Source organism: Callithrix jacchus, chromosome 3 (genome assembly GCF_049354715.1).
Source record: "Callithrix jacchus isolate 240 chromosome 3, calJac240_pri, whole genome shotgun sequence".
Classification (NCBI taxonomy): domain Eukaryota; kingdom Metazoa; phylum Chordata; class Mammalia; order Primates; family Cebidae; genus Callithrix; species Callithrix jacchus.
In genome coordinates this window covers 161,374,098-161,389,407 of record NC_133504.1, presented here as the reverse complement: position 1 = coordinate 161,389,407, position 15,310 = coordinate 161,374,098, and the positions used below count along the sequence as shown (strand labels likewise).

Here is a 15,310-nt window from a genome sequence, read left to right as displayed (position 1 = left end):
ACTACTCTGTAGGCTCAGTTAATTCTAATTTGGAAATGAGAGTAGGACCTACACATCAAATAATGACCAAGAGACTTTTATCAGCCAAGTTGCTCTGACTGGTGGGATCATAGGAGATTTTACTCTTTTTTTTTTTTTTTGCTATAATTTTCTGGATTTTAAGAATTTCTAAAATGAATCTGGAATTTGAAATTAAAAAGTTTAAAAGAAATTTGAACTAAAATTTAACCCTTAGAGGAATAAATTAAGGAATCAATTTGTGTGTAACAAAAAACTTAAAAGCAGAAAGTGTAATTGGAGATGCAATTTTACCACCCTGTCCTCACTTCCCACCTCTCTCCATAGACCCCATGTGTCCTGTTCTCAAAATGATTCCAGCGTCAATGTCTTATGAAAGGACTTCCCAGTCAGCAGAGCTGTAAAGAGTAGATTCAAGAGAGGTTTTCTGGAAAATATCTTAATTAAGTCACCTTTTAAAAAGAAAATTATAATGTGAATTTTATCACTAATAAATTTTCTTATATTTCATTTACTCACCTAAATCCATACAAATCCAATTCTTTTTTGCCAACATGAAGAATCAAGAACTCGTCCTATCACTTATTCTCATTAATTAGGCATTTTATTCTCTAGAAAATTTTAGAATAATTTGTACCTTTCCATTTTCCTTAACTACAAAAACTGAAAGAAATAAAACATAAAACAGAATGTATTTTTAACTTTGTTTTGAGAAAAGAGATTTTTATAAAACCAATCCACTCCAATATACAGATATATTCTACTAAGCCTCTAAAACTTCAGTTTTGAGAAGTATACAGTTTGTATTCTAAAAGGCAACATCTATTAGTACAACCAGTCACTTAATTGTCATATGATGAAGATTGTTTATGTTTCACTAAGTAAAAAATTGCCCCCAATTCTATTTTATCCATAGCATTATTTAATATATTGTTACTTTAGAAGCATACTTATACCTAATAGTTTCTCTATTTGTCAAAACTCTTTCAGTTACCAGTGACAAAAATAACACAAGGCAACTTAAGTAACAATGCTTGGAAATGTGTCTACTTCCTGGAAATGACTTCAAGCACAAAAGAAGCAAATGGCTTAAATGCTCATTTTAGAGCCCTATATCAATCTGTAATTTCCTCTGAAAATTGGTTCTATTTTGCAGCTATCATTCTCTTTGCTACCAAGCTATAGAGCCAGTAGTATTTCAAGAGCCTTTTTTTCACCTTGTACTGTCAAAGAAAAAGTTACTGTGCCTTTTTTACTGGCTCTACCTAATATGTTTCAAGGAATAATCTTATTGGACCATCTTGCGGATGCAGAATTCTAATGGGCTCACCCTGAGTTCTAAGCCCATCTTTTTGTTGAGAGATGAGGCCTTGTTATTGATGACTCCATCTATATTGAGTTGTAAGGAGACTTCTTAAACAGACAACACCAGATCACCACCTGTAACACCACCACCAAACAAACAAAACCAAGAACTAGGAAAATAAGGAAAAAAGTTCTGACTGAGTGAAAATGATAGGTTGGTTTACCTTTATAACAATTAATTGTCATATACATCAATACAATAACTAGTAGTAACTGGATTTCAATTATATGGTATTTGTGATATTGCTATGATTAAGTCAACTGAATTTGCCATTGTATGTTAAAAAATAAAATAACAAAAAATTTGCTAAGTAAACTAAGTGATAAGATTGCCTTCCCCCAGTACAATGCAATGCTCTCAGGCAGAGTGGACAAACAGAAGGAATGATGCCATGGAAGTAATTTACACCTAGGTTGAAATATTGACTTAGTCACTTACTATCTTGATGGATTTGAACAAGTTCTAATTCTCCAGAAGATATTTTGTAACTTGTAATTGGAAACATAAAATAGCCTTTGAAAACAGCAGTTCCCAACCTTTCTGGCACCAGGGACTGGTTTCTTGGAAGACAGTTTTCCCCAGATGGGCAGAGTGGATGTTTAAGGTATGATTCAAGTGCATTACATTTACTGTGCACTTTATATCTATTATTATTACATTGCAATACGTCATCACATAATTATACAATGCACCATAATGTAGAATCAGCAGGAACCCTGAGCTTGTTTTCCAGCAACTAGAGGGTCCTATTTGCAGATGATGGGAGACAGTGACAGATTGATTATCAGGTATTAGATTATCATCAGGAACATACAGCCTAGATCCTTCACATGTGCAGCTCACAGCAAGGTTTGAGCTACCATGAGAATCTAACGCCACCACTGATCTGACAGGAGATGGAGCTCAGGTGGTAATGCAATCAATGGGAAGTGGCTGTGAATACAGATCATGTTTTGTTCACTTACTAGTCATTCACCTCCTGCTGTGCAGACTGGTTCCTAACTGGCTGTGAACTGCTTTCAGTCTACGGCCTGGAAGTTGGAGATCCCTGTGAATTAGAAATGTTTTTGTAATCTTTGTAGGACGTTGGAAAATACTTCATGACCAAGACATGAAATATGATGTTCTCTGTAACTTTTCAGTTGTGGAGAATGAGGATTTATATCAGGGATATCCAATCTTTTAGTTTCCTTTGGTCACATTGGAATAAGGAGAATTATCTTGGGCCACACACAAAATACATTAACACAAACAAAAGCTCATAGGTTAAAAAAAAGTTTACACCAAAAAAAAATCTCATAATGTTTTAATAAAGTTGATAAATTTCTGTTGGGTCACATTCAAAGCCATCCTGGGTCACATGCAGCCCAAAGGCTGTGGGCTGAACAAGCTTGATTTACATTCTTATAATATGTAATGTTATTTTATTAAATTATTTTGATTGTATGGAAGAGTTATGTCACAAGGTGTTAGCCAGTGAATTTTGTATATTTTCTTTCCATCTGACTTTCGTTCTAATATCTGAAGCAATACAGAAGCAGTACTTAAATTTCAAATAAAGTCATTGACCAAAGTGTGAAACAGAAAATATAAATGCATATTTGCAAAGCAAATGTTTCATCTCCTAAAGACAAGATAAGACATGGAATGAGAGGGAGAAAGAAATTAACCCTACCATCCAACACTGGAAAAAAACCACAGCACATGAGGAGGACCAGAAAGCAAGCTGAAAAAGAGTTGAAGGGAGTCATTATTGAGCTATTTTAGATTCTATACCCTCTATCCAGCCATCAACTTATCATTGATCATACCTGAATATTGCGTAATCCATTACACAACCTAATGCGGAGAAGGAGGTAATGTGAAAAAGTCTATTCGTCTAAAGGGCATGGAACTGAACAGATGTTACTGATACTTCACTATTGACATATAACCTTCTAAGATCTACCATGAGTCATATACATTGGAGACTATTCTTTTCATTGCATAATTTGTATCTTCATTAATTTTGACATCACTTTTTCAAAGGGCTGAAACTATAGTAATGAGTACATTCTTAATTAGCTTTTCCTTAGCTAGCAAAAATCTGTATTTAAATTTTGTCTCATCTTATGTTCTGAAATTGTCGCAACAAGGTGATCAAGGAAGCCAGAAGTTTTGCTATATTTTCTTCTCAATAAGATTGCTGTATCTCTTCTATATAAAGTAAATAAATCCTTGATACATGAATGAAGTAATGGTTCAGTAAACAAATTAAATGTGATGTGACTTTATTTGTTAGGGCTTTAAATATTTACATTTTACATCACTGTTCTACAAATTACTTATACTGAATCTTCATACTCATTTACTATTTGAGAGTATTTAGCAAAATAATTATCCTACCTGAATGTGGCACAGAAATGCATTAAACTCTCCTGGGATATAAATTCTAACTCAATAATACACAATATCTTGAGTGTGGTAAGTCCTAAATATTCCCTGTGGTATATTAACAAATATTATAAATGTGATAGGCAAATGTTAAATTCGTATATTTTTTATGCCACAAGTGCTATAAGAACTTGAAAAAAAAACAAGTTTTTGAAGAACCTATAAAGTTTATGTTCTCTGGTACCACAAATACTAGGTTTAAAATGTTAATCCAGAAAACACATGTAGTGTGAATACATTTAATTTAGTCAACCAGTAAAATACCTTTACTACACTATCAACCACAGGGGTCATTTTAAGTACTAAGCATATAAAATATGTGAAAAGGCTGGAACTAGGTGATGACCGTGACTTCTGGAGAGTGGTTTGTGGTAATTAATAAAATGTGACGCGTTAATAAAGAGATACATTACTTGAACTGAAAGCTAAAATAATTAAGTGATGGCCATTGAAATTTGAGATTAGCCCTGCTACAGTTGTTCATGCCCTTGCTGCCTTTCCTAGTAAGACCATTATGAATTTCTGTGAATGTCTTTATGTTTAATCTTGTTCAATGAATTGGCTGCCTCTCACTAGACAAAGTCAAAAATTGAAATGCAACTGCATGTAGAACTCCCTACATAAGCGATCCATTCATAAATAATTCAAAAGTCCTCTACTTCACATGATTACCCTTTAAACTGATAATTTAAATGGGAAACTGAGAAAGGTCATTTTTATCTGCACTTTTAACAATACAATTCAGAAAACTTTGCTAAATATTTTTAAAAATGTTTTTGTATTACAGTTTTTAATCTTTAAAAGAACCCATTAATTTCAAATCTTAAAAGCAATGGCCTCATTTTTCCCAAATTTTATTAAAATATTTAACAAAACCATAATAACCATATTTTAATTTGGGAATTAAACAAAATTAATGTTTTGCAAATGCCTGTAGTGTGTGCCTAAGTGAAATTTTATAAATATCTGAATTTGGTGGCTTTACATTTTATGAAATTATTTTTAAATTTACCACTAATAAAAGTTTTAAATTTTTGCTTCTAAGTACTGATGCTACCTTATATCTTGGGTAAGCAAATTGATGACAAGGAAGATTCATATTTAATAAGTGACTATCTGGCTTCAAGGTAAAAAATATATGATTTGAAAAATTAAGAAGAAGGAGGAAAAGAAAGAAGAGAGGGAGGCAAAAAAGATCAGAAGTCACAAGACAGTGACGTAAAATATAAGTAGACAAATAAATTGGATATTCCTAAGGAGTTATAGGGGAGAACAGGAAGGTGCTGGCAGAGTTAGGAAAATTGCCTGCAATTAATCACTTAAAACTTCTAAAGTAGTCTTCATTAACAAACATACTTAATTCTAAAATTACAACCACATAAGTCTGCTGTCCCCAAGTTTTCTCTAATAGTTTTTACAAATGGGACGTTCAGACAGTGTGGTTATTATATGATGCCATTGTATTTTTAGGCTTAGAATTTATATGTGACACATTTTCACACTGAACAAAAAAAATGACACTTTATTCGTTTTACCAGTTAATACCTTAAATAAATAAAAACTACAGAAAAAGATCCATTATTCCAGAGGCAGTATTAATTTGCCTTCTGCTTATTTGTTGTTTTCTAAAAATGCTGCTTCCATCTTTTCTCTCAAGAATCTCCTATGGTGCCGTGCGCGGTGGCTCACGCCTGTAATCCCAGCACTTTGGGAGGCCGAGGAGGGTGGATCACGAGGTCAAGAGGTCGAGACCATCCTGGTCAACATGGTAAAACCCCGTTTCTACTAAAAATACAAAAAAATTAGCTGGGCACGGTGGCGTGTGCCTGTAATCCCAGCTACCCAGGAAGCTGAGGCAGGAGAATGGCCTGAACCCAGGAGGCGGAGGTTGCGGTGAGCTGAGATCGCGCCATTGCACTCCAGCCTGGGTAACAAGAGCGAAACTCCGTGTCAAAAAAAAAAAAAAAAAAAAAAAAAAAAAAAATCTCCTATGGTAATTAATTTTCTAAATTCCTTGCACTATTCTTATTCTTCATTTTTCTTTTTTAATGGAAATCTCTATTTTTTCTTTTAGTTCTATCTTTGCTCTTAAGATTCAACATATTCTTATGTTTTCAATTTGTATTATTCAGATACATACTTTTTTCAGAAAAAGTTATGTCAGCGTACTTTAATAAGTGTTTATTAGGAATAGTGTTAGGAATCTCTGTGGACATGTTGGAAGTATAAACTTTGATGTTTAACTTTAAAAAGCTTCAGTCTAGTTTGAGGTACAAGCTTCACTATAATGTAATACTGAGACTCATGCAAATAAGTTTAGTATTGGCTATGTAAACCTTTAGCTATAAGGAGAGCTCAGTTATTTGGTTGAATCTCCAATTTTGTGTATACTTTGTTCGTTTCTTTTTATCAAGTAGCGTGGAAGCCTGAATTGCAAGGCACATATATGGAATTTTCTTATGAACGTTGTTTATGGAGAGTCTATCAATCAAAACAAACAAATAAAACAAAACTGTGCTGTACTGAGGGAAAAATTAATCCCAAAATCTCAATAAATTACAAGAATAAAAATATTTTATTGTTGTTGTTGATGATGGTTTTGTCTTTCCTTTTTCAAGCTATGAATCAGTCAGTGCATGCCATCTGCCTACCAGGACCAACCTGAGGGAACATCTTTATCTAGAACATTGCTAATCTTTTATAGACAGACGACCAGCTGGCTCTTAAATCTCTCCAAATGGCACATTGACCAAAGAAGCAATATTAGAAATCAAAACTTCTAGAAATCTCTTTAAGAAACAGAGCATGAGACACAAATTTCTTTTTCTGCCAAATAAATTCTTACAAGAATGACACCATATAAGAAGAGAATCTGTAGTGCACAATGACATTATCCTACTAACTTTAGAAGTTTTTAATATCCTTCATTGCTTCGTCTTCTTGTGGGTGGCCCCCACTTCCCATGATGATGGTAAGTATGGAGTGGATAATCTAACAGTACCCCAAAACTCATAGAAGACAGAGATAAATAAGCCCGTTTCCAGATCACAGGTCCTTCCAAATGTTTTGAAGTACAGATGATGGATTGTGGATTTATAACTATAAGATTCATAGTGACTCAGCAGGTTACTGGTAAATGGAAGGATGTATAGCTTATATTAAATATTTTTAACATGTCCGTCATTTTCTTCCCATTGATTATTTGTAAGCTCCATTGCTCTTGTAGCACAAATTAAACCACTTTGTAAAATGTAATTTACAGGTGGTTGTCCTCGGTACATTATTATTATTACTGTATGGTGTGGCAGAACTCACTAATGTGACAATGATTTGCATATCTTTGCTTAGCTTTATAAACACTTTTATCTCTTTTCTACTTTACCGTAAGTAAAAGGTAAGGTAGAATTTTTTTTTTTCTATTTTCACTAAAGTCGCTTAAGAGATTAAAATGTTGTAAACCTTTCCTCAGGTCTACCTGTGTTCTTTCTCCATTTTCATGCTCTGTATTGTTATTTTTTGCTTTCTATCCAACTCCTTACAATCTCTAGATGATGAGTATTTTTCTCTGAATTTACATTGAGTCTTTTGATTGCACTCTGCCATCTTGGTGCCCTTCCATCATTCTGTACTATAATCTCTATCCTCTGCATTTGCTCTTCCACAATATCTAATATTCAATATTTGCTACTAATTTGGTATGACTCACCTATCTTTTTGTTGTTGCTATTTACCTCCTTTTAAAAGAGAGACAATTAGTCATTTTTCTCTGACTGTATTTTTAAAAGACTAATACTACTCAATATTTTTTAAATGTATTGATCACCTTCAAGGCAGTGTGTCATTCTTGTAGTGACAGATCTGCAATGGCCCATCTATTTTGTAACATGGTTATTTGGAAGAATTCCTTGTCTGAAAAAGAATTATTTTCTTGATGCCCCATATTAGATTTTGGCTGCAGCTTAGATAATCCTCTCTGCCTTTATTTTGAAAATTAGTTGTAAAATCTCAAGACCTCCAATTTCTTCCTCCAAAAAGGGATGATCTCTATGAGATCCAAAGCCAATGTCTTTTGACCATAGTAAGTGGCTTTGACATAATTATTTGTCTCATTGTTATAAGTGTTATATTTCACTTCCATTTTCAAATTTATTAATATTTGGTCAGTCACCTCTTCTAAATATATGTATTCTCAACATTAAGCTTCTACCAGATTCTCTGTTCTGAAATCAGTATTCTTTAACAGCATCACTGAGATATAATTGATAAATAGACGATATGTATATTTAAGTAGTACCACTTCATGCTGTGAACCATATACATTGTAGAGTGATCACAACAATAGCGCTAATAAACATATCCATCACTTTGCATAGTTGCCATCCTCTTCAGTTATTTTGTGATGAAAAGAGTTAAGGTCTTCTTTCTTAGCAAATTTCAAGTATATAACACAGTATTGTTAACTATAATTACTATGATGCACTGTAGATCTCCATAATTTATTCATCGTATGCTATTAAAACTGCACACTTTCACCACAAAACCCCATTACCCTCTCTTCTCAGCCCCTGACAACTGCCATTTTGCTTGCTGCTTCTGTAACTCTGACTTTATTCTCCACTGCTTATAAATGATATTACACAGGATTTGTCTTTCTGCGTCTGGCTTATTTCACTTAGCACAGTGTACTTCAGTCTTACCCATGTTGTGACAAAAAACAGGCTTTTATTTTTAAGGCTTAATAATAATCTATTGTGTGTAGATTTACCAATTTTTTTTACTCATCACTGGACATTTAGATTTTCATATATTGGCTGCTCTGATTAATGCAACAATGAACATGGGAATGCAGATATCTTTTAAAGAGTCTGATTTCAATCCCTTTGCATATATACCCAGAACTGGAGTTGCTGGATCACACAATAGCTCTATTTTTATTTTATTCATTTATTTTTTGAGACAGAGTCTTGCTGTGTCACCAGACTGCATTGCAGTGGCGCGATCTTGGCTCACTGCAGTTTCTGCCTCCTGGGTTCAAGCGATTCTCTTGCCTCAGCCTCAGCCTCTGAGTAGCTGGGACTCTAGGTGCACGCCACCATGTCCAGCTAATTTTTGTATTTTTAGTAGATACAGGGTTTCACTATGTTGGCCAGAATGGCCTTGATCTCTTGACCTCATGACCTGCCCACCTTGTCCTCCTAGAGTGCTGGGATTACAGGCATGAGCCACTGTACCCGGCCTCTATTTTTATTTTTTTTTTAAGAAACTTCATGTGATCTTCCATAATGGCAGTGCCAGTTTACATACTCATCAAGAGTATGCCAGGGTTCCTTTTCTCCACATCCTTGTCAACACTTGTCTTTTATCTTTTTGATAGCAGCCATCCTAACAGAAAGGAGGTGATAATCTTATGGTTTTGATTTTCATTTCCCTGATGATTAGTGATGTTGCGAATTTGTTGTATACCTTTTGGCCTTTGCATGTCTTCTTTGGAAAAATGAATATTAGAACCCTTTTTCCATTTTGTAATAGGACAATTTGTTTTTTTACTGTCAAATTGTAGAAATTTCTTAAATGTTTTGGAAATTAATCCTTTGTGAGATATATGGTTTACAAATATTTTCTTCCACTTGGTAAGATGCCTCTTTACCCTATCACTGGTTACTTATTTTTATGTATGGAAGCTTTTTGTTGGGTGTCATTCCTGTTGTCTGTTTTTACTTTTACTGATGGTGCTTTGGTTTAATAACCACAATTTTATTACCAAGACCCACTCAAGAAACTTTCCTCCTGTTTTTTTTTTCTAGTGGTTTTACAATTTCAAGTGTTACATTTAAGTCTCCAATCCATTTTGAGTTGATTTTCATGTACGGTGTAAGGGCTCAATTTCAATCTTTTGGCTGTGGAGTATCTAGTTTTTTTCAGGCCTGTTTATTGGAGAGACGGTCCATTTCATGTTCTTGGCATCCTTGTCCAAGATGAGTTGGACCTAAATTACATGGATTTGTTTCTGGGCTCTCTGCTGTTCCACTGATCTCCATCTGTGTATTTATGCAATACCATACTGAGTTTTTAAATTGTAAACTAAAAAATAATACAAATTTCTCTTTTCCCTTGAGTTTAAAATGGATTTATATAGATATAATGAAATAGGAAAAATATACAAATATACACATATGTGGGTACATGTATGGATATGAATACATGTATATCTCAATTTATATAAACATATAATATTTTTGTGTATATATGTATGCATATGTACACATATTTTACATTATATAATATATATAAATGAATTGTGGTAAATTCAAAGGCACATTCTGAGGAGTTATGTTTCTAAATATGTGTGGGTGAGCAAACTTAGATTGAATGGTCTTGGGCCTGATGCGTTGGATATAAATGAATTCATCATACAAATCATTTAGAATCATATACAAATAAATTAAATCGCAAGTTTTATATGGTTGAAAACAATAGATTAGTTTAAAGAATTATTTTTCGGTTTTATTTTGTTTCTGACATCTTCCTCTGTTTACATGGAGGAAAATAAAAGCATTGAGGCTACAATTTCAAGAAGCTGAGAGTGGAATTATGTCGATGTAAATGTAATTCTGGTTTCTGCTGTTACAGTATATAAAACGGCTCAACCTTACTAATTATCAGGGAAATGAAAGTTATAATAATAAGGTATTACCTCATTCCTGTTAGGATGGCTGCTATCAAAAAGATAAAAGATAACAAGTGTTGACAAGGATGTGGAGTAAGGGAACCCTGGCACACTCTTGATGAGGGTGTAAACTGCCATTATGAAAAATTGTAGGGAGTTTCCTCAAAAAATAAAAATAGAGCTACCGCATGATGCCACAATTACATTTGCACAAACCTAATAGATTATATTTCTTAGAGAAGAGATGCTGCTTCGTCCCTTCAAACTTAGTATAGTGTATGATTTTTGAAGTAAGGACCATGTCTTACTCCTCATTATAAGTTATTAACATGCTCCTCAAAGCCCACCCAAGGACCTTTCCAAGGAGAAGGTAATTTAAAAACACTTTATGAAACACACACCTCTTTTAAAACTCACCTAACCTAAAGATTACTTGGATAAAGTTTGCCTTGTGTTGAATATTTGAAATATATTAAGAGGAGAAAGTTCTCTCCCAATAACATTTCTCATTACCTTTAGTTTATGCATTCTGACTCAATGGTTTATGAAGTGGGATTCACTGAAAAAACCTAAAGCTTTTAATAGAATTATTTTGAATTAATCATCAAACGAATATAACTTATAGAAAGAAATGATATCTCAAGTTGATTTAATGCTGCTCTTAATTAATGGTTACAACATTTTTATTAAGGAAAACAAAGTAGAAAATATAATAAAAGTCTTGTGAAAATTTTAAACGGTTGTGTTTTGTTTTGTTTTTTGCTTTCATTTGCCCCTAAGACATGAGTAAAGCGATGTTTACAAGTAGTTTACAATTTTCTAATTGCTAGGTGTGTTACGTTTTTTATTTTCAAAATATACTAGGTAGAATACTGGTTGTTTGCTACACTCCTAATGTACATATAAAAAATTAAATAATTAATGAGCATCACCTGGGCATTTTCCATGATTGGAGTCTGCTTTGCCATGTTATATTTTACAATAAACTTAATAAAAGTCTACATAACTTAATATTGTAGTCTATTCATCAACAACTAATCACAAACACTGTGTAATTTCTATTCATTGCTATATTATGCGCAAAGATTTTCTAATATAGTTATATAATCATGATTGTAGATAAAACCACGTTAAGTTTTTTTTTGGTTGCTTGTCCATAATTAGTGTCTCTAAAAGATTATATCTGTTGCATGAGGTATGACTTTTATACAACTGTTACTACTGTGATGGAATAGGTTGCTCAATAACATTAAATTAGTACAAAAGAAATCTTCTGGGTTTGTCTTTTATTACAGATTCAAAAATTATATATTCATCAAGATTATTTTATATATCTAACACCTATCCTATACCTAAATGCTACAATTTGTAAGTAGAAAAGAGCTATCAGAATAGGTTTAAGGATTATTCAATGATTCCAAGCAATATGTTTTTGAGACCTGTAATGAGTTAATGTGAGAAATCTGCAAAGTTATTATATTAGCATCACATTCCTTCTATATGCCTCTAATGATATCATTTTTTAAAAACTCTCTTTATAACTGGCCTTACACCCTCTATTATCAATAAAGTTAATGACAACTCATAATATTACCCATTTGGGGAGGACAATTGGCTCTCCATATTCTTGGGTTCTGCATCCATGGATTCAACCAATTGCAGTTTGAAAACATTCAGAAAAAATTGCTGAACATATACTGACATTTTTCATCATTATTTCCTAAACAGTAGAGTATAACAACTATTTATATGGAATTTACACTGTGCTAGGTATTATAAATAATTTGGAGATGATTTAAAGTATAAAAGAGGATGTGCATAGGTTATATGCTAATATTAACACTATTCTATATAAAGGATTTGAACTTTCACAGATTTGGTTATCCATGGTAGGTCCTGGATGCTATTCCTCATGGATACCGAGGAATGACTGTTTATTATTTTAGTAGGAATCTATGATAAATACTTGTAGTCATTATTCATCTGGCAGGTGAGCATCTCAGCAAATAGTGTTTATCCACTGTATTGGTGAATACTGATATCTCTGAATTTAGAGGTTCCATGATAAAATGTATTCTGAATTGAAAATAGATATTATTGAAGTTTAGTCATTCTGGTTCATATTAGAACTCTAGTGCATTCTAACTTATTGGTTGAAAATATTGTATAATTGAATTTCACTTTTCCTATTGTATTTATACTGAAGTCTCAACTACTAAAAGATGTCAGATCTGAAAAGCACAATTTCAAAATTTGTATGTTTTCTAAGATGAATCTATATCTACTTTCAGTAAAATTGTCCTAAAGTCAAATACCAGAGTGAATTTAAGTCATAGTTATTACTCCTTAAAAATCAAGTATTAAAATGTGCAAACAACAGAATCCCTTTCAAATTGTAAACAAAACCAACCAACCAAAACTGTTTTTAAAATTTTCTAACCTAAAGATTTTGTTATTACAGCCTCAGGGTAATAGATTCAGTGCTTGTAGTATACATTGTTGGTTAAAGTAAGCTGTGCTCTAAGTCACTTTTTGCCTAAGGCTGACCTGATAGTGCTTCTGGCATTTTTTAATCGTTTGTTTTTTAAAAATACCTCACTGGGTCTTATTTAGAAAGTGTTGATATATTTTCTTACAGCAATGTAGAAAAAGAGACAGAGCTTAGAAATCTGCATAATTAAGTATGATTTTTTGTATGTCTGTCTCTTAGTATATCAAGTCAACAGTCACAACTTTACAAAATCAAAGACTACGTTAGAAATTGAGTGAAATAGTACTACTCAAGGTAGCTGCTCTTTGAACTATGTATTATTATTGGTCCTGAATGAGATAAGAAGCTTGAGAGATAAAGTTAATAATACTTCCTTTTTCGAGAAAGTCTTGCTACAAAGAAAAGCAAAATTCAGCTGAAATAAATAGCAGGTTTAGCCACAAAGTGCTTTACATTCTTGCACAAGCTCTTTACCTCTCTATGATTCATAACAAAGAATCCATGGACCATCATGGATTAGCAGGTCTTATATTTTTTTGTTATTCTCGTTTAAAGGAAGCTCAGATATTAGCAGTTAAACCTCTAAAAAAGCTAGGGTTGAAATGAAGTAACATTTTATTTTACTTCCCATGAGGATGGATTATGCAATTTATTGAGACACGTGGAGAGAAAAAACAAACATTAATATTGAATATGGATCTAAATTTTAAAAAATTGCATCTCATCAATCCAAATTGTAGATGTTGATGAACAATTCTATACAATGCACCCGAGGATAAGTTGAATAGTACTTAATTTATTTACTAGTACTTGATTATTCTGCCTAGCAATACAGAGAAGGCTAATTTTAAAGAAATTCATAGGATAATTTTGAGTAACACAAACTTAACATTGATTAACTTCCATAGTTATATACTTATATGGAGAATTAGATTTTAGTTAATGGGTAAAATTTGCATTAAATATAAGTACTATGTCTATCTTGATTATAAATTAAACTGAACCTGAAAATTCAAAATCACATTGTGGCTGGTTTCTAGAAATAAACTGCTCCATTTCCCTTTAAAATAAAATGAAGTTGTATCAAGTGATTTAAAAAGTTCCTACTGTATCAGAAATCTCTGGATCATCTTCTTTATTTGCAAATTGCAATTGGGTTTATGAGTATAGCCTCAGGGATATTTTTGCTAAGTGGCTTTATGGCCTTGAACTAAAGGAGCTTAGAACTTGACAAATCAAAATAATAAGGTGTAATATACTATTACAAGTTACATACAAATTTAACAAGTGGTATTTGCAAACATATCTTAGAATAATGAAAAGCAGAATTTATTTTTTGTAAGCAATACATTAGGTCACTTACCACCTTCAAGGTTTTCAAGTGCTGACATTGTTAAAAACTCAACGAACTTTGAGTAGGTGCACAACGTCTCCCCAACTCATATCTAAAACTCTTAACTCCTAGTGTGACTGTGTCCAGAGTTAGGGTCGTGAGGGAGTAATACAGGCTAAATTAGGTTCTAATTCAATAGAATTGTGGCCTTATAATAAAAGTAAGGGATTCTCTTTTTTTCTCTCGCTCTCTCCCCCCCTACAGCTAGAAGGCAGCTGTCTGATAGCCAGGAAAAAGAGTCCTCACCAGGAATCTAAAGGTCTGGCACCTTGATTTTGGATTTCCCAGTCTCCAGAACTGTGAGAAACAAATTATGTTTAAGTCATCCAGTTCAAGGTGTTTTTTTTTATGGTAGCCCAAGCAAACTAATTCACAATCTAATGAAATTTAGATGTCAGTTAATGTTTAAAAGATTAATTCTACAAACTATGTTAAACTGTGACATTTGAAATCTCTGTTCATTGAGTAAAACTAAATTTTATTCTTAAAAATTTGTTTATTTTTATTTTAAAAAATTTCCCTTTCTGCCTTTTATAATAGTAATCAATCTGGGCTGATAATATAATTTAATATAAAAATAAAATTTTAAAATAAAAGTAAGAAAAACATTTTGTTTGTCATAGCTTCACATAAACAATAATAAATTATAGTACATTGTTAATTTTTATTTAAGAAATATAGTGTGCTTCTTTGGAACATTTTTAGGAATCAGTCTGTTAAATTCCTTTTTAAAGATGAAGATTTTGTTCTTCACTTCACACACGTTTCATTCCCCTAAAGATTTGAAAATCATATTTATTAAAATTAGATCTACTTAAAAATGATATAGCACAATGAAATCAACAAACACACACCACATACCACACACACACACACACACACTCACACTATCCTCTGTGTAGGCCAAGGGCAAGAATGACTAGAACAACCAGACAGGTTAAC

General features: G+C 32.6%; 1 long non-coding RNA gene across 4 annotated transcripts in view; it reads right to left on the bottom strand.

Moving 5' to 3' along the window:
- LOC118152332 (uncharacterized) overlaps positions 1-15,310 on the bottom strand; it is a 67,139-nt gene that overhangs the window by 19,588 nt on the left and 32,241 nt on the right. For all 4 annotated transcript variants that reach the window (XR_013533487.1, XR_004741009.3, XR_013533488.1 and 1 more), the window contains one exon: positions 2,350-2,432. This is a non-coding gene — a long non-coding RNA (uncharacterized LOC118152332). The remainder of the gene's footprint in view (positions 1-2,349; positions 2,433-15,310) is intronic.